Genomic DNA, 19,559 nt, shown 5'->3' on the forward strand with positions numbered 1-19,559 from the left:
CCCTCATTACAGCGCTCCAGCTCTCCCATAGAGTTGTATTGAGGGGGGTTGTCAGCCGCCGCTTTGTGTGGTGGTCGACACTCCCCCTTACGGCGGACTACCGGGGCCCCTGTACGGGAGATTATGGAGGGTTCCAGCGGTTGGCCCCCCTGCGATCTGAAACTTATTCCCTATTCTTAGGATAGGTGATAAGTTTTCCAGTCCTGGAGTACTCCTTTAAACATCGTTATACAGGCTGTGCACTCACTACTTTACAATGTAGCAGAGTGTCAGTGTTGTCACATGAAAAAAAAAAAGATAATATATGTACAAATAATTTAGGGGTGGACTCACTTATGTAAGATACTGTACTTGACTGACACTTTCTTTTTCCTGAAAAGCTCCAGGCATTAATAGATTATATAGAGGAGACAAAGGAAGAAAGTAACACAATGCATTCTCTGTGATTCACCTTGTTGATCACATTATAGACTGTAACCTTAGTTTCATGTATGAAAATAGAGCTTTGCTTTAAATGTATCTTTAGGACTTACAGTATAGGATGAAATCTACAGATCATTCTCGTGTTGCCCTTAAGCCAGCAATAGAAATGAAAGCTCCCTTGTATGAATAATGTAGCAAAAAGTTTTGAAAAAGTGATGGTATTGTTCCTAAATGTATTGAATGTTCATTCAGCTGCAGTGATAGAGACAAAAATAGTGAAGATCCAGTAATCTATGGCTCATTACCTTTTCCTTGCAGCAGAGGAGTATTTTTAATCTCTGCCCTGCCGTACAGTCTTTGATGACTGGAGTCTGGGACCCCTACTGTGTATTAAGCAGGGATGTTTTTGCAGCTACAAGCTTTTATGATCCAACATGACCCTCTGTTCTTCAAGTTACAGCAGACGGCAGCAGGGTTGTGAAAAAAGAAGACTTGCCCGGTCTGACGAGATTGGCCTGTAAAATGTCACTGTGCCGTATATATATATATATATATATATATACTAGCTGAGTACCCAGCGTTGCTCGGTTTTTCCTTCCTAATCCTTGTTGGGGAGGAAAATCAACAAAGGAGGAATCTTTTGACTTCATATCCATCCTCATATATTATTTTCATATCCCAACCCCATATCCCGTCCTCATATCCCGTCCACATATCTCAACCTCATATCCCGTCCTTATATCCTGTCCTCATGTCTCGACCTCACATCCCGTCCTCATATCCCATCCTCATATCCCGTCCTCATATGCTGACCTCATGTCCCGACCTTATATCCCGTCCTCATATCCCGTCCTCATATCCCATCCTCATATCCCGTCCTCATATACTGTCCTCACATCCAGTCTTCATATCCTGACCTCATATCCCGTCCTTATGTCCCATCTTCATATCCTGTCCTCAGGTGGGACTGATTTGTGATGAAGATATTGTAAGCTGAAAATAGAAGGGGGTGTGGCCTTGTGGGACTGGACGTGATTTGCAAGCCTGACCGATGCACAAAAAGGGTAGAGAATAAAAGGGGTGAGGCTTAAACAGTGGGTGTGTCTTTGTAAGATGGGGTGTGGCTTGCAAGCCAGACTGACACATTCACCAGGAGATGCAGAGCGGAGCATGTGGAGTAAGGTACTAGAAGTCCCATATACTTTCATGGGACTTGAAACAAAAACCCATCTTTTATGTAAGGGTGTAGATAAGGGTTAGTTTATCTATCATATCTTTTTATTTGACATATAAGTAATACGTGTACCAGGTATTACTGAAATATCTCCAGCCATAGGGAAGTTATGTGGGAACATACATTTCTTGTAGATTTGCATGGGACTTTAAACAAAAAGCCAGACCCTCACAAATGGGGGTAGTTAACTCCTTAAGGAGCTCTGAGTCCGCTCCCTTTCTATAACACGGGTCGGGCCTGGCACTTAGCAAATCGCGGCATCCCGAACAGCTGTAGGACACAAGGAGGGTCCCCTTACCTGCCTCCTGGTGTCCGATCGCTGAATTACTGCTCAGTGCCTGAGATCCAGGCATGAGCAGTCAAGTAGCAGAATCATTGATCAATGGTTTCCTATGAGAAACCATTGATCAATGTAAAAGATCAGTGTGTGCAGTGTTATAGCCACCTATGGGAGCTATAACACTGCAAAAAAAAAGTAAGAAAAAAAAGTTAATAAAGATCATTTAACCCCTTTGTTAATAAAAGTTTGAATCACTCCCCTTTTCCATAAAAAAAACCTGTGTAAATAAAAATAAATATATGTGGTATTACTGTATGCGGAAATATTTGAATTATAAAAATAAATTGTTAATTAAACCGCACGGTCAATGGCGTACGCGCAAATAAAAATTCCAAACTCTAAAATAGCGTATTTTTGGTAACTTTTTATATCATGAAAAAATGAATAAAAAGCGATCAAAAAGTTTGATCAATACAAAAATGGTATCGCTAAAAACTTCAGATCATGGCGCAAAAAATTAGCCCACATACCACCCCGTACGCAGAAAAATAAAAAAGTTATAGGGTTCAGAAGATGACACTTGTAAACATATACATTTTCCTGCATGTAGTTATGTTTTTTCCAGAAATACGAAAAAATCTAACCTATATAAGTAGGGTATCATTTGACCTGCAGAATAAAGATAAGTTGTCATTTTTACCCAAAAAATTACTGCGTAGAAACGGAAGCCTCCAAAAGTTACAAAATAGCGTTTTTTCTTCTATTTTGACGCACAATGATTTTTTTTCTGCTTCAATGTAATTTTTGGGTAAAATGACTAATGAAAGTAGAATTGGTGGTGCAAAAAAAAAGCCATCATATGGATTTTTAGGTGCAAAATTGAAAGGGTTATGATTTTTAAAAGGTATGGGGGAAAAAACAAAAGTGCAAAAATGGAAAAACACTCAGTACTTAAGGGGTTAAGGGTTAAATTAACTATTAAATATTTTAAGTGACATATATGTAACATGTGACCAAGTATTATCGAAATATCTCCAGCCGTTTGGAAGTTATGCAGTAACATATATATTTCCCATAGACTTATATGGGACTTTAAACAAAAACCATGACCCTCGCAAATGGGGGTGGGAAAGGGTTAAATTATCTATCCTATGTCCTCATATCCTGTCCTCAGGTGGGACTGATTTGTGATGAAGATATTGTAAGCTGAAAATTGAAGGGGTTGTGGCTTTGTGGGACTGGGTGTGAATTGCAAGCCAGACCGATGCACAAAAAGGGTAGAGAACAAAAGGGGTGGGGCTTGCAAGCCGGATGGACACATTCATCAGGAGATGCAGAGCGGAGCTTGTGGAGTAAGGTAACGGAAGTCCCAAATACTTGCATGGGACTTGAAACAAAAACCCATCTTTTATATAAGGGTGTAGGTAAGGGTTAATTTAAATAGCATATCTTTTTATTTGACATATAAGTAATATGTGTACCAGGTATTATTGAAATATCTCCAGACGTACGGAAGTTATGTGGGAACATACATTTCCCATAGATTTGCATGGGACTTTAAACAAAAATCCCAACCCTTACAAATTGGGGTAGTTAAGGCTTAAATTAACTATCCTATATTTTAAGTGTACAAATAAGTAACATGTGACCAAGTATTATCAAAATATCTCCAGCCATTTGGAAGTTATGCAGTAACATATATTTCCCATAGACTTGTATGGGACTTTAAACAAAAACCCCTACCCTCACAAATGGGGGTGAGCAAGGGTTAAATTAGTTATCCTATGTTGTTGACCTATAAGTAACATGTGTGCCAAGTTTCATGTTAAAATCTTTAGCCATTTGGACGTGATGCTGGAACCAACACACACACACACACACATACACACATTGAGTTTTATATATATATATATATATATATATATATATATATGTACTAGCTGAGTACCCAGCATTGCCCGGTTTTTCCTTCATAATCCTTGTTGGGGAGGAAAATCAGCAAAGGAGGAAGCTTTTGACTTCATATCCCGTCCTCATATATTGTTGTCATATCCCAACATATCCCATCCTCATATCTCAACCTCATATCCCGTCCTCATATCCCGACCTCATATTCCATCCTCATATCCCGTCATCACATCCCGACCTCATATCCTGCCCTCCTATCCCGTCCTCATATCTTGACCTCATATCCCGACCTCATATCTCGACCTCCAATCCCGACCTCCTATCCTGACCTCCTATCCCAACCTCATATCCCGTCTTCATATCCCGATGTCCATCTCGACCTCATATCCCGTCCTCATATCTTGACCTCCTATCCCTACCTTCTATCCCGACCTCCTATCCCGTCCTCATACTCCGTCCTCATATCTAAACCTCATAACCCATCCTCATATCCCATCCTCATATCCCGTCCTCATATCCCAACCTCCTATCTCAACCTAATTTCCCGTCCTCCTATGTCAACCTCACATCCCATCCTCATATACCGTCCTTATATCCCATCCTCATATCCCGTCCTCATATCCCAACCTCATATCCCGTCCTCATAACCCAACCTCATATCCCGTCCTTATGTCCCATCCTCATATCCTGTCCTCAGGTGGGACTGATTTGTGATGAAGATATTGTAAGCTGAAAATAGAAAGGGACGTGGCTTTGTTGGACGGGGTGTAATTTGCAAGCCAGACCGATGCACAAAAAGGTAAGATATTGAAAGGGGCGTGGATTAAAATGTGGGTGTGCCCTTGTGAGATAGGGTGTGGCTTGCAAGCCAGATTGACACATTCACCAGGATATGTAGAGCGGAGCTTGTGGAGTAAAGTACTGGAAGTCCCATATATTTGCATGGGACTTGAAACAAAAATCCATCTTTTATTTAAGGGTATAGGTAAGGGTTAATTTAACTATCATATCTTTTTATTTGACATATAAGTAATATGTGTACCAGGTATTGTTGAAATATCTCCAGCCGTACAGAAGTTATGTGGGGACATACATTTCCCATTGATTTGCATGGAACTTTAAACAAAAACCCCACCCTCACAAATGGGGGTAGTTAAGGGTTAAATTAACTATCCTATAAGTATTATCGAAATATCTCCAGCCATTTGGAAGTTATATTTCCCATAGACTTGTATGGGACTTTAAACAAAAACCCCGACCCTCACAAATGGGGGTGAGTAAGGGTTAAATTAGCTATCCTATGTTGTTGATATATAAGTAACATGTGTGCCAAGTTTCATGTTAATTTCTTTAGCCGTTTGGACGTGATGCTGGAACCAACACACACACATACATACACACACACATACACACATTGGCCCTCATTTACTAAGAGTGTCGGGTTTATCTCTGAGTGTTTCTTGATTTACTCTGTGTCGCACAGCGCAATCACATGCCCCCAGCAGCGCATGTGTATATATATATGCCCCCTGCACAACATGTGTATATATATATATGCCCCCTGCACAACTCTATCATATGCCCCCCGCAGCGCATGTGTACACATATATATCCTCCCCCGCATAGCGCTATTATATGCCCCCCGCAGCCCATGTAGATATATATTATATATGCCCCGCACAGCGCATCTATATAGATATGCCTCTGAAGCTCTATTAATGACTAATGCAGTGGTCTCCAACTTGCGAACCTCCAGATGTTTCAAAACTACAACTCCCAGCATGCCCGGAAAGCCGTTGGCTGTCTGGGCATTCTGGGAGTTGTAGTTTTGCAACATCTGGAGGTCTGCAGGTTGGAGACCACTGCGCTTCAGAGGCATATGTATATAGAAGCGAAGTGGGGCCATACATATAGCGTTATCTGGTCCCCACTTCGCTACAATACACAATCCTCAGCAAACACCACAGCTGCCCCATCGCCTCCCCCATCCCCGGTGTTATAATTACCTGTTGCCAGGGCCCGGGTCCGCGATCATTCTGGCTTCGGCGCTGTTGCTGGGCGCTGTCACTGTGCGCACTGACGGTGACGTCACGACGTGCGTTGGGGACGTCACTCGTCAGTGCGCACATATATACATATGCCTATGAAGTGCAGTGGTATCCAACCTGCAGACCTCCAGATGTTGCAAAACTACAACTCCCAGAATGCCCGGACAGCCATTGGCTGTCCGGGCATGCTGGGAGTTGTAGTTTTGAAACATCTGGAGGTCCGCAAGTTGGAGACCACTGCATTAGTCATTAAAGTGTACCTGTCGTCAACAAAAACTTTTTATATAATGTAGATAATACTATTATATGTATATTTGTAATATAGATTGATTAAAAAATTTGTATATTTTTGTGTAAAAAATTGCTGTCCCTGCAGCTATTGCCTGTGTGTCTCTATGATGAGTCCAAAAACAGGAAAAGAGGGCAGGAGAAGCAGGGATCTGTGCAGACTCCTGGGTTGTCAATCATCCTGATGTATGATCCAGGAACATAATATAGAGCCTCACTGCACACTGTCCTGCTTTATCTAACTGCACAGAGCCGTGCTTGTCCACCCACACTTCCTGTATTTGGACTCCTCATAGAGACACACAAATAATAACTGTAGGGACAAAAATATACAAATTTTTTAACCAATGTATATTACAAATATACATATAATGGTATTATCTACGTTATATAAAAAGTTTTTGTTGATGACAGGTACACTTTAATAGCGCTTCAGAGGCATGTCTATATAGATGCGCTGTGCGGGGCATATATAATATATATCTACATGCGCTGCGTGGGGTATATAATAGCGCTATGCAGGGGGGATATATATATGTACACATGCAGTGCGGGGGGTATATAATAGCGCTATGTGGGGGGCATATATATATGGTATGGTGTGGTGCTGTGCGGCGTCCGTTGCTGCCGTGGCGCCGTGTCTGCGGGGAGGTGCGACCCATGGACTGGTTTGAGTGGCATTGGGGCCGCTCTGCCAGTGGGTTGTTCCCCCTGTGGGCACTAGTGTTGCGGTGGTGGTGGTCGCCGCCCAGTGCTATACCATTTTATGCTAGGGACATTAGGGACCCACTCTAAATAGGTGGCCTTGATGTGGCGAGTGGGCTTTGTACTTTTTGATCAAAACCTATATACTAACAACCTGTTAGTTTTTGAAATTATGCTAAGAAGCAATCAGATCTTTGTGCAAGATTGTAGATGTGCACCATGTGGCCATCCCTACCCTGTTGCCTCAAATGCGCATTTGAGGCAACAAAAAAAAGTCCCCGATGATAGTGACTTAGTGACCCATGACCCATTTATGGAAAAATACCCCTAGAAGTCTTATCATTTTTTTTTTTTTTATAGAACAGTTTTTTGGGAAATTTAGTGGTTTATGGAGTCAACAATTGGAATGTACTCTGGACTTGGTACATTGGGGTCAGATTATGGGAAATTAAAATGAAAAGGGAAAATGTTGTACTCCATGGAAGTGTGATACTCCCTGAAGCAGTTTTTAATGCAGAGGTCCGGATTATCTGGGCAAGTGTCACATTGAGTGATGGTGTCCTTCCGTATCGCCCTCCTGTGACACACTCTGCATTTTTTCTGGGATCGTTCCTTCTTTCCAGTGTGTGGGACTTCATGATCCTTGCCCCTATAACTCCAGTTCCTTGGGAACTCCGGCCTGCTCTTTTCCGGTCGCCAAAGATCAGGGCCCTTAGGACTTCTTCTTGGAACTGTAGGAATGTCCCTGTGTTGCCAGCGTACTGGGACAGTACAAAAGAGTTGTACATGGCAAACTGTACCAAGTAGACCGCAACTTTTTTGTACCATACCCGTTTTTTCCGTATGGCCATGTATGGCCTGAGGACTTGATCAGAGAGATCAACTACTCCCATATACTGATTGTAGTCCAGAATACAATCAGGCTTGAGGCCCGTTGTTGTGGTACCTCGCACAGGGACAGTTGAGCTGCCGTTACCATGAATTGTGGTCAGCATAGGACATCCCTCTTATCCTTATACCTGACCAGCAACAGGTTTTCATGGGTAAGGGCATGGGACTCACCCTTGGAAATAGGTGTCTGGAGTAAATTTAGAGGGAGGGATGCTGGTATAAAAGTTGTCCACGTAAAGGTGGTAACCCTTATCCAGCAATGGGTGCACAAGGTACCAAACGATTTTCCACTAACACCCAGTGTGGGGGGGGGGGACATTCTAGGGGTTCAATATGGGAATCTCATCCCTCATATATGCTAAACTTGTAAGTGTACCCGGAGGTACTCTCAGTTTGTAGAGTTTCACGCAATACAGCACCCGATTCGAGGGAATATACTGGCGGAAGATGAGTCTCCCCTTAATATTAATAAGAGGCTCATCTACCAAGAGCTCCCTGAGGGGTACATAGGCCTCCAAAAATTTGGCCCCAAAGTGATCTATGACCAGGCGGGGGGAGGGACACATGCTGCATTATCAGTTTCATGCAGGCATTTTTGAATGGCCTCGAACCGCCTCTGTGCCATGATCATACTGTAAAGTGTTTGGTGTATACTATATATAATGGTGTGTGATTAGAAATCACACAGGGTTATAAAAAAGGGGGGGGGCAAATGCAGTGCCCTGAAACCCTGTGTTGCGCTTCAAAATCTGCGGCGGACCCTTGAGGACCTATTAGGGGGGGGGGGGTAATCTTTTTTCTTTATTAAACTTTTTTTTAACCCCTTAACGATGGAGGGCATAAATTTACGTCCTGGTGAGGTGATACTTAACGCAACAGGATGTACATTTACGTCCTAAGCATAACCGCGAGCATCGAAGCGATGCCCGGATCATGCGCGGCTGGTCCCGGCTGCTGATCGCGGACATCCGCGATCTCGTGGATGTCTGCCATTAACCCTTCATATTCCTTGATCAATATAGTTCACGGCATCTGCAGTGTCGCGGTCACTAAAATGGATCATCGGATCGCCCACAGCGCTGCCGCGGCGATCCAATCCACCAGAACGGCAGACGGAGATCCCCTCACCTGGCACCGCTGCCTTCCCGGCGTCTTTTGCTCTGATCTGCCTTCCCGCAGACCAGAGCAGAAGATGACTGATAATACTGATCAGTGCTGTGTCCTATACATAGCACTGAACAGTATTAGCAATCGAGTGATTGCTATAAATAGTCCCCTATGGGGACTATTAAAGTGTAAAAATAAAAGTAAAAAAAGTAAAGAAATAAAGTGAAAAAATTTGAAAAAAACCCTCCCCCAATAAAAATTGTCCCATTTTCCATATTTCACCCCCAAAAAGTGTTAACAATTTTTTATATACATATTTGGTATCGCCGCATGCATAAGTATCTGAACTATTAAAATAAAATGTTAGTGAACGTAAAAATAAAGAAGTCCAAAATAGATGCTTTTTTATAACATTTTATTCCCCCAAAAAATTAATAAAAAATGGATTAAAAGTTCTATATAAGCAAATGTGGTACAAATAAAAATTACAGATCACGGCGCAAAAAATTAGCCCTCATACCGCCATTTATACGGAAAAATGAAGAAGTTATAGGTCTTCAAAATAGGGGTATTTTAAACATAAGAATTTGGTTAAAAAGTTTGCGATTTTTTTTAAGCGCAACAGTAATAGAAAAGTATGTTATCATGGGTATCATTTTCATCGTATTGACCCAATGAATAAAGAACACATGTAATTTTTACCATAAATTGTACGGCGTGAAAACAAAACCTTCCAAAATTAGCAAAATTGCGGTTTTCTTTTTCATTTCACCACACAAATAGTATTTTTTTGGTTGCACCATACATTTTATGGTAGTGAGTGATGACATTACAACGGACAACTGGTCATGCAAAAAACAAGCCCTCATACTAGTCTGTGGATGAAAATATAGGAGTTATGATTTTTTGAAGGCGATTTAGGGGGGCTACCTAACTTTATACCTGGATGCCTATCTACTTACCTACATACCCAGCTACCTGACTATGTACATACTTGGCCTTCATACATGGCTGCCTAACTACCTAGCTAGCCCCCTACCTACCTAACATGTCACCTACCTACATATCTGGCTTCCTGATCTACCTACCTAGCTACCTATTTACCTGGCTACCTACCTACATGCCCTTTTGCTGTGCAGGACACAAAGGAGGGCATTATTACAGTTTGTGGGTTTTTAGATGGAAATATTGTGTAGAGAAGGGGAGAGCACAGGAAAAATGCAGAGTCTGACATGTTTTTCCTGCAGATGTTAAAAGATCCACATGGCGGTCTTATCCGGAAGGAGAAGAAAAGGAAAGAGGGCGCCGCTGATCAGAAAAGACGTAATTGTGAGTCCCAAAATGTAACTTTAATCGCTTATATGGTATATGCATCTTGTGCATAGCTGATATCTACCGCCATATGGTCCTGTATATAATCACTTATATTGTATACAGATCCTGCATAGTATACTGGTCTGTGTATGGTGGTTTTATTCAGTACAGTATGGCGGTATTATCCAGTTATTGAGAGGTGGTATATATTTACTCCTTGTATACCAGTATTATTGGTTATAGAAATTTACCTATGTTAAAGTGTTTCTTACATATATAAATTTTAGTTTATTGTGTGTGGGATTTGGGTGGAATAGGAGCGTGGCAGAAGATTGACGAGCTACAGAGCCTAGCAAGGGCCCTTGCTTTTTTTTTTTTTGGTCCGAAGGCCCCGAGTGTTGTCAGTCCGCCCCTGGGGGGGGGGAGGGAGGGGGTGTAAATAAGGGGGGGGAGGGGGTGTAATTAAAGGGGGGGAAGGGTGGGGGTGTAATTAAGGGGGGTGGGGTGTAATTAAAGGGGGGGTGGGGGTGTAATTAAAGGGGGGGGTGCCAAACAAAGGGTCCGCCCCGGGTGCCAAATTCTCTAGGTACGCCCCTGGCTGTGACATCACAGGGGTGGCTGGCTGCTGATATGCTGCATGCTGCATGTGATTCAGGGTAATCCCGCTAATTCGCCTTCCTGCCTTGCCTTCCAGCCTTCCCAGAGTTCCTTGCCTCATATCCTCACATGTGGATCAGCCATTTTAGATGCCCTGGAGCCTGAACCACCCTAAATGGAGTTTAATGAAGCGATTTGTGCGATCAAATCGTGGGGATATTCACATTCGTTGCGAATCGAATCTTTCCTGAAATTCGCTACAAATTCAGATTCATCAGATTTGATTCGCTCATCCCTAGAAATGTCATATAAACATTTCATTATGGCCTGAAATAGTTCTACTCCCCATGTGCAATGTAAAATTTCCAGGAATTACAGGTACGTTTTAATGTAAATTGCCCCCAAATGCCAAAATCTATCTCTCCATAGTCAGCTTAATATAATAGTTGTTTAACATGTTTAAGACATTCTAAAATATACTCTAGACACCCCATGGGATGGGAACTGAAGTACTGATTAGACAAGTGAATGAAAGTGAATACACAGTAAGTGGAGAACTTCCAAAAACTCTCCGGTGCAACCTCCCTGTCACTCTGCCCACTCAAAGAGAGTGAGGAGTCAATGTAAATGTCCTCTGCCCACTGTGACCAGGGATGAGCGAATCAAATCAGGCGACTCCGAATTCGTGAATAGAATTTCATGAATAATTTGATCCATAAAAAATGTGAATATCGCGGCAATTCGATAAAATGAATCACTTCATTAAACACCATTTAGTGCGGGCCAGGCTCCAGGGCATCTAAAATGGCGGATCCACATGTGAGGACATGGGGCAAGGAACTCTGGGAAGTTGGGAAGGCGGGTAAGCTGGATCACCCTGAATCCCATGCAGCCTATCAGCAGCCAGTCAGCCCTGTAATGTCACAGCCCTATATAATCGGCAGCCATCGCTGCAGCCAGCCACTTCAGCGATTTATTGCAGAGAGAGTGTTTTATTGCATAGAGAGAGAGAGAGCAGTGTGTGTGTTGCACAGAAAAAAAACAGCTTTACAGCAGCAATTTACCACAAGCCCAAATCACCGCAGAAAAGCACTGACAGGGAAAGGAGAGAGAGAGAAAGTACACTTTTGGGTGTACAACTCAGCTGTTCTGTACTGCTGCACTGGAGTGCACTGCTGCATGTCATACTGAATAACAGTATTATTTCACTACCCCAGCACACTCCCTAAGTGTGTTGCAACAAGGCAAATTGAGACTATTGAGACTGTCTCTAGCCCTTAAAAAGCCATTTTTAATAACGATTTGCCGCGACTATATTCGGATCAAACCAAATTTTTTCTGAAAATTGGAATCGCCCGAATTGAATTTTTCTAAAAATTTGCTCATCGCTAACTGTGACCATTGAGATCCAAACTATGACCAGCAAGGGGACAGAAAGCCTCTGCAAACCTTCAGATTCCCATCTAATGTATCATGTGCGCCCTACTGGGACTGATACACTAGCTAGGTGGAACTGTGGGATAGTTTTTGATAAAGAACATTTATATCAAACCCTCAAGAAATTCTAATCTTGGCAGAAAATAATAGATTAGTAGCCATATCCCGAGGCTGGTAACTTCATCAAACAGCAGCTCAGACTCCTCACATATACTAATTAAAATATACATAATAAAACTTATGAACTTTTGAGGACAACATTAATGATGGTGGTGCCTATGCTGCTACAGATTCTTTAGCCAAATATCAGTCGAACCTGGAACATCAGGCGGCATAGATATTAACAAAGAAATATTTTGATTAATAGATTGGATAATATATTAATGTTTTCCCAATTCATCACAGGTTTCCTTCAAGTAGTTAGAAAGTTACTTATAATTATAACACTTTTTCTGATAAAGTTGAGGGGTATTAGCTCAATACTTTGGGGGTTCTCACTTCTTGGGCCCAAGCTGTCATATCACTGAATTGTCCTTTACAGATTAGTATATTTTTTTTTCCTCTCCTTCCTTCGTGTTCTTTTAGTTATTGCATTATTTAATAGGAGTAGGCTTCCATCTCCTTTTTTTCTATAAATAATATATTTTTTGTGAAATCATTTCTTGGTATAATTTTCATAGGAGTATCGTTGACTCTTTGGCCTTGTCACGTTCATACTAATGTACTTGTTTTGGATTTGCTTACATTTTAGCATATTGATTATTGTCATGTGATTCAGTAATGTTGTACACTATGAGCTATGTGTTTTGACTTTGTAAACCTGCACAGGGCTGCTCCATCCACAATATTAGCAATAATAATTAAAATAGGGGAAATGGTCACCTATTTCCTATTGGGAATAAGAAAAAATTAAGATGAGGATTAAAAGGGTTATCCAGCTTAGTATAATTGATGGCCTATGCTCAGGATCGGCAGGGGTCTAACACTATCAGAGAGGCTGTGAGAAAGGGCGCTCTGGTTAGCTCTGCAGCCTCTTGAGTGTTAACTTCTGCTTCTTTCTGCATCTTTGTATACTTTTAGTAGTAGTGGTGCAATTCCTATTCCCATTGCTGCATTAGTTTGCACTGCTGTTACTAAATGTATGACTCTGCAGGTTTGCGAAGCAATGAAGACTCAAGAGGCAACGGCTCTTGTGCTCATGTCGCAGCCCCTTAAAGTAGCTGAACAGTAGAGATGCTTGGAGTTGGAACCTCGCAAATCTAAACTGAGGATAGGCCATCAGCTTTATTAAGCTTGATAACCACTTGTCCAACTAGACAAACTCTTGTCATATGGAAGCCACTGATAGTCGCCTGTTATGATTGGCGGAAGCTGTGTGCAGCCATACTTTTTGTGGCAGGTGGAACATAAGTATACAAGAAACTAATGTACAGGGCTTTTTCAATCAGGGCAAACCCCTTTAAAAAGAATTGGATCCTTTTGTCTTGGGTTGTAATAACATAAATGAAAGGTTCCAATTTGTGGTATGGGATTTGCACTGCTCTGTGTATATCACTATAGTGTATAAATACCGTATTTATCGGCGTATAACACGCATTTTTTAGGCTAACATTTTTAGCCTAAAGTCTATCTGCGTGTTATACGCCGATAAGCCGCTGCAGTTCAATGATTTAAAGCGGGCGCTTTAAATCAATGAACTGTGGCGGCTTTTGTGGGGCTAGAGACCTGCCGTCCCTGCCCGCTTCTCTGCCCCTGCCTATGCTGGGGTTCAGAGACTGCCGCCGACACTGCCCCATTGCCTCCCCCATCCCCTTTTTATTATTACGGTACCTGTTCCCGGGGTCCGCGCTGCTTCTGGCTCCGGCGGTGTCTTGCGTTGTTGCTATGTGCTGCGCTGCGCAATGACGAGTGACGTCTTCAATGCGATGTCACTGTCAGTGGCCAGGCGCACAGTGACAGCTAAGGACGCCTCTGGAGCCAGAAGAAGCATGGACCCCAGAAACAGGTAATTATGAAACCGGGGATGGGGGAGGTAATGGGGCAGCGGCGGCGCAGTCTCTGGATAGCCAGGGGGAGAGAAGCAGTGGCAGCAGGAGTCTAGACCCCAGGAATGGCAGGGGAAGAGAAGCGGGCAGGGACAGCGGTCTCTGACCATGCAAAGCCACGCTTCTGCGGGGTCAGAAACAGTTTATCAGGGTATACACATGCACACACGCACCCTCATTTTACCAAGGATATTTGGGTAAAAAACTTTTTTTTACCCAAATATCCTTGGAAAAATGAGGGTGCGTGTAATAGGTCGGTGCGTGGTATACCCCGATAAACACGGTATCTTAAAGGGTATTCCTGGCTTAACTAACTTTTAACTATCCTACCCATTATGAAGAATTTTTTCTAGTTTAACCTTTACTTACTATATCGCTCTGCAGTGGATTGTCTACTTTTTCCTCATTATATGGTCCCTCCAGGTCTAGCGTTTCCTTTCAGGTCCTGATGACGTTTTCAGGTCCTGAGGGCGCTGGCACGTTAGGATGTACAGATGGACCACAAACATCTTCAGGGGCTGGCTTGTGAGGAAATACAAGAAATAGCCAAGCCCCTGATACCAGCTGCTGCCTCGAGCCGCAAAGGATTGTGAGACGAACGTCATCAGGACCTGAAAGGAAATGCTAGACCTGGGGGGACCATTTAATGATGAAAAAGAAGACGATCCACGGCAGAGCGGTATAGCAAGTAAATGTAAAACTAGCATAATTCTTCCTAATGGGCAGGATAATTGAAAGTGAGTTTAGCCCGGAATACCCCTTTAAGCCATATATACCAGATATTTTAGACTTGTTTCCTTAGGCTGGGTTTGCGCAGCCTTAAATTTTGAAAGCATATTGGGGAAGATTTGTCAAAAACTGTGCAGAGGAAGAGTGGTGCAGTTGCCCATAGCAACCAATCAGATCGCTTGTTTCATTTTTAAAGAGCCCTGTGAAAAATTAAAGAAGCTATCTGATTGGTTACCATGGGCAACTGGGCAGCTTTACCTCTGGACAGATTTTGATAAATCTCCATCATTGTATTTAACTCACACATTTCCTAAAAAATTGCAGTCACATTTTCACGACAAATTGGTGCATAAAGTAAGATAAGCACAGAATTTTACGCTGTGTGAACTCTTAATGGTGTATAATATAGAGTAGGTTCTGGGAATTCATTTTTAACAAGGCTTTAGAAAAATTAAAGAAGCGATTTGATTGGTTGCTATGCACAACTGGTCAGCTTTTCCTCTACACAGTTTTTGATAGATGTTTGTTGAATAGCTGAACATTCTAACATCATTGAATACATTTTAACCCTTCGATAGCGCAGGCTTAGTATGCTGAGTGCCCCCCCCCCCCACCCCCCACTGCTTATTTCTTTAGCTAAGGGCGGGCACTAATAGCCAGTATGCGAAAATCACTGCTGCTGGCTATTAACCCTTTAGATGACAACAGGGACGTGCACACATAGGATTCAAAGGGGTATCAGCCCCTGCCCAGCCCCTGCCCTGACCTTTAGCCGAGCATCTCCCTGTCCTTCTTTTAGAAGTGAGCCTCTCTGCAGGGGTCATTGGTATAGCGCTGGCACTCTTGGAGATGCTCGGTTCCTTTAACAAACCCACCACCCCCTCCTCCCCAGTTCCTCCGTCTTCCTCCTCCTGTTGCTGAACGATCTCGCAAAGTGTAACTTCCTGTCTGCCGATGAGTGAACGAGTCTGCAAGCAGCAGGAAGCACAGAGTCCTGCCTGAACATCCATTTACTGAACTATTCCCTGCGCCCAGCCAGCTTCCTATAAAAGTGAGTGCAGATGTATTGTGTGAACATGTGTGTGTAATGTGTATGCAGGTGTATTGTGTGAACATGTGTGTGTAATGTGTATGCAGATGTATTGTGTGAACATGTGTGTGTAATGTGTATGCAGATGTATTGTGTGAACATGTGTGTGTAATGTGTATGCAGATGTATTGTGTGAACATGTCTGTGTAATGTGTATGCAGATGTATTGTGTGAACATGTGTGTAATGTGTATGCAGATGTATTGTGTGAACATGTGTGTGTAATGTGTATGCAGATGTATTGTGTGAACATGTCTGTGTAATGTGTATGCAGATGTATTGTGTGAACATGTGTGTAATGTGTATGCAGATGTATTGTGTGAACATGTGTGTGTAATGTGTATGCAGATGTATTGTGTGAACATCTCTGTGTAATGTGTATGCAGATGTATTGTGTGAACATGTGTGTGTAATGTGTATGCAGATGTATTGTGTGAACATCTCTGTGTAATGTGTATGCAGATCTATTGTGTGAACATGTGTGTGTAATGTGTATGCAGATGTATTGTGTGAATATGTGTGTGTAATGTGTATGCAGATGTATTGTGTGAACATGTGTGTGTAATGTGTATGCAGATGTATTGTGTGAACATGTGTGTAATGTGTATGCAGATGTATTGTGTGAACATGTGTGTGTAATGTGTATGCAGGTGCATTGTGTGAACATGTTTGTGTAATGTGTATGCAGATGTATTGTGTGAACATGTCTGTGTAATGTGTATGCAGGTGTATTGTGTGAACATGTCTGTGTAATGTGTATGCAGATGTATTGTGTGAACATGTCTGTGTAATGTGTATGCAGATGTATTGTGTGAACATGTGTGTGCAATGTGTATGCAGCTGTATTGTGTGAACATGTCTGTGTAATGTGTATGCAGATGTATTGTGTGAACATGTCTGTATAATGTGTATGCAGATGTATTGTGTGAACATGTGTGTGTAATGTGTATGCAGATGTATTGTGTGAACATGTCTGTGTAATGTGTATGCAGATGTATTGTGTGAACATGTGTGTAATGTATATGCAGATGTATTGTGCGAACATGTGTGTGTAATGTGTATGCAGATGTATTGTGTGAACATGTGTGTGTAATGTGTATGCAGATGTAGTGTGTGAACATGTGTGTGTAATGTGTATGCAGATGTAGTGTGTGAACATGTGTGTGTAATGTGTATGCAGATGTAGTGTGTGAACATGTCTGTGTAATGTTTATGCAGATGTATTGTGTGAACATGTCTGTGTAATGTGTATGCAGATGTATTGTGTGAACATGTCTGTGTAATGTGTATGCAGGTGTATTGTGTGAACATGTGTGTGTAATGTGTATGCAGATGTATTGTGTGAACATGTCTGTGTAATGTGTATGCGTATGTATTGTGTGAACATGTGTGTGTAATGTGTATGCAGGTGTATTGTGTGAACATGTGTGTGTAATGTGTATGCAGATGTATTGTGTGAACATGTGTGTGTAATGTGTATGCAGATGTATTGTGTGAACATGTGTGTGTAATGTGTATGCAGATGTATTGTGTGAACATGTCTGTGTAATGTGTATGCAGATGTATTGTGTGAACATGTGTGTAATGTGTATGCAGATGTATTGTGTGAACATGTCTGTATAATGTGTATGCAGATGTATTGTGTGAACATGTGTGTGTAATGTGTATGCAGATGTATTGTGTGAACATGTCTGTGTAATGTGTATGCAGATGTATTGTGTGAACATGTGTGTAATGTATATGCAGATGTATTGTGCGAACATGTGTGTGTAATGTGTATGCAGATGTATTGTGTGAACATGTGTGTGTAATGTGTATGCAGATGTAGTGTGTGAACATGTGTGTGTAATGTGTATGCAGATGTAGTGTGTGAACATGTGTGTGTAATGTGTATGCAGATGTAGTGTGTGAACATGTCTGTGTAATGTTTATGCAGATGTATTGTGTGAACATGTCTGTGTAATGTGTATGCAGATGTATTGTGTGAACATGTCTGTGTAATGTGTATGCAGGTGTATTGTGTGAACATGTGTGTGTAATGTGTATGCAGATGTATTGTGTGAACATGTCTGTGTAATGTGTATGCGTATGTATTGTGTGAACATGTGTGTGTAATGTGTATGCAGGTGTATTGTGTGAACATGTGTGTGTAATGTGTATGCAGATGTATTGTGTGAACATGTGTGTGTAATGTGTATGCAGATGTATTGTGTGAACATGTGTGTGTAATGTGTATGCAGATGTATTGTGTGAACATGTCTGTGTAATGTGTATGCAGATGTATTGTGTGAACATGTGTGTAATGTGTATGCAGATGTATTGTGTGAACATGTGTGTGTAATGTGTATGCAGATGTATTGTGTGAACATCTCTGTGTAATGTGTATGCAGATCTATTGTGTGAACATGTGTGTGTAATGTGTATGCAGATGTATTGTGTGAACATCTCTGTGTAATGTGTATGCAGATCTATTGTGTGAACATGTGTGTGTAATGTGTATGCAGATGTATTGTGTGAACATGTGTGTGTAATGTGTATGCAGATGTATTGTGTGAACATGTGTGTGTAATGTGTATGCAGATGTATTGTGTGAACATGTGTGTAATGTGTATGCAGATGTATTGTGTGAACATGTGTGTGTAATGTGTATGCAGGTGTATTGTGTGAACATGTTTGTGTAATGTGTATGCAGATGTATTGTGTGAACATGTCTGTGTAATGTGTATGCAGGTGTATTGTGTGAACATGTCTGTGTAATGTGTATGCAGATGTATTGTGTGAACATGTGTGTGTAATGTGTATGCAGCTGTATTGTGTGAACATCTCTGTGTAATGTGTATGCAGATGTATTGTGTGAACATGTCTGTGTAATGTGTATGCAGATGTATTGTGTGAACATGTGTGTGTAATGTGTATGCAGCTGTATTGTGTGAACATGTCTGTGTAATGTGTATGCAGATGTATTGTGTGAACATGTCTGTATAATGTGTATGCAGATGTATTGTGTGAACATGTGTGTGTAATGTGTATGCAGATGTATTGTGTGAACATGTCTGTGTAATGTGTATGCAGATGTATTGTGTGAACATGTGTGTAATGTATATGCAGATGTATTGTGCCAACATGTGTGTGCAATGTGTAGGCAGATGTATTGTGTGAACATGTGTGTGTAATGTGTATGCAGATGTAGTGTGTGAACATGTGTGTGTAATGTGTATGCAGATGTAGTGTGTGAACATGTGTGTGTAATGTGTATGCAGATGTAGTGTGTGAACATGTCTGTGTAATGTTTATGCAGATGTATTGTGTGAACATGTCTGTGTAATGTGTATGCAGATGTATTGTGTGAACATGTCTGTGTAATGTGTATGCAGGTGTATTGTGTGAACATGTGTGTGTAATGTGTATGCAGGTGTATTGTGTGAACATGTCTGTGTAATGTGTATGCAGGTGTATTGTGTGAA

Source organism: Hyla sarda, chromosome 4 (genome assembly GCF_029499605.1).
Source record: "Hyla sarda isolate aHylSar1 chromosome 4, aHylSar1.hap1, whole genome shotgun sequence".
NCBI lineage: Eukaryota > Metazoa > Chordata > Amphibia > Anura > Hylidae > Hyla > Hyla sarda.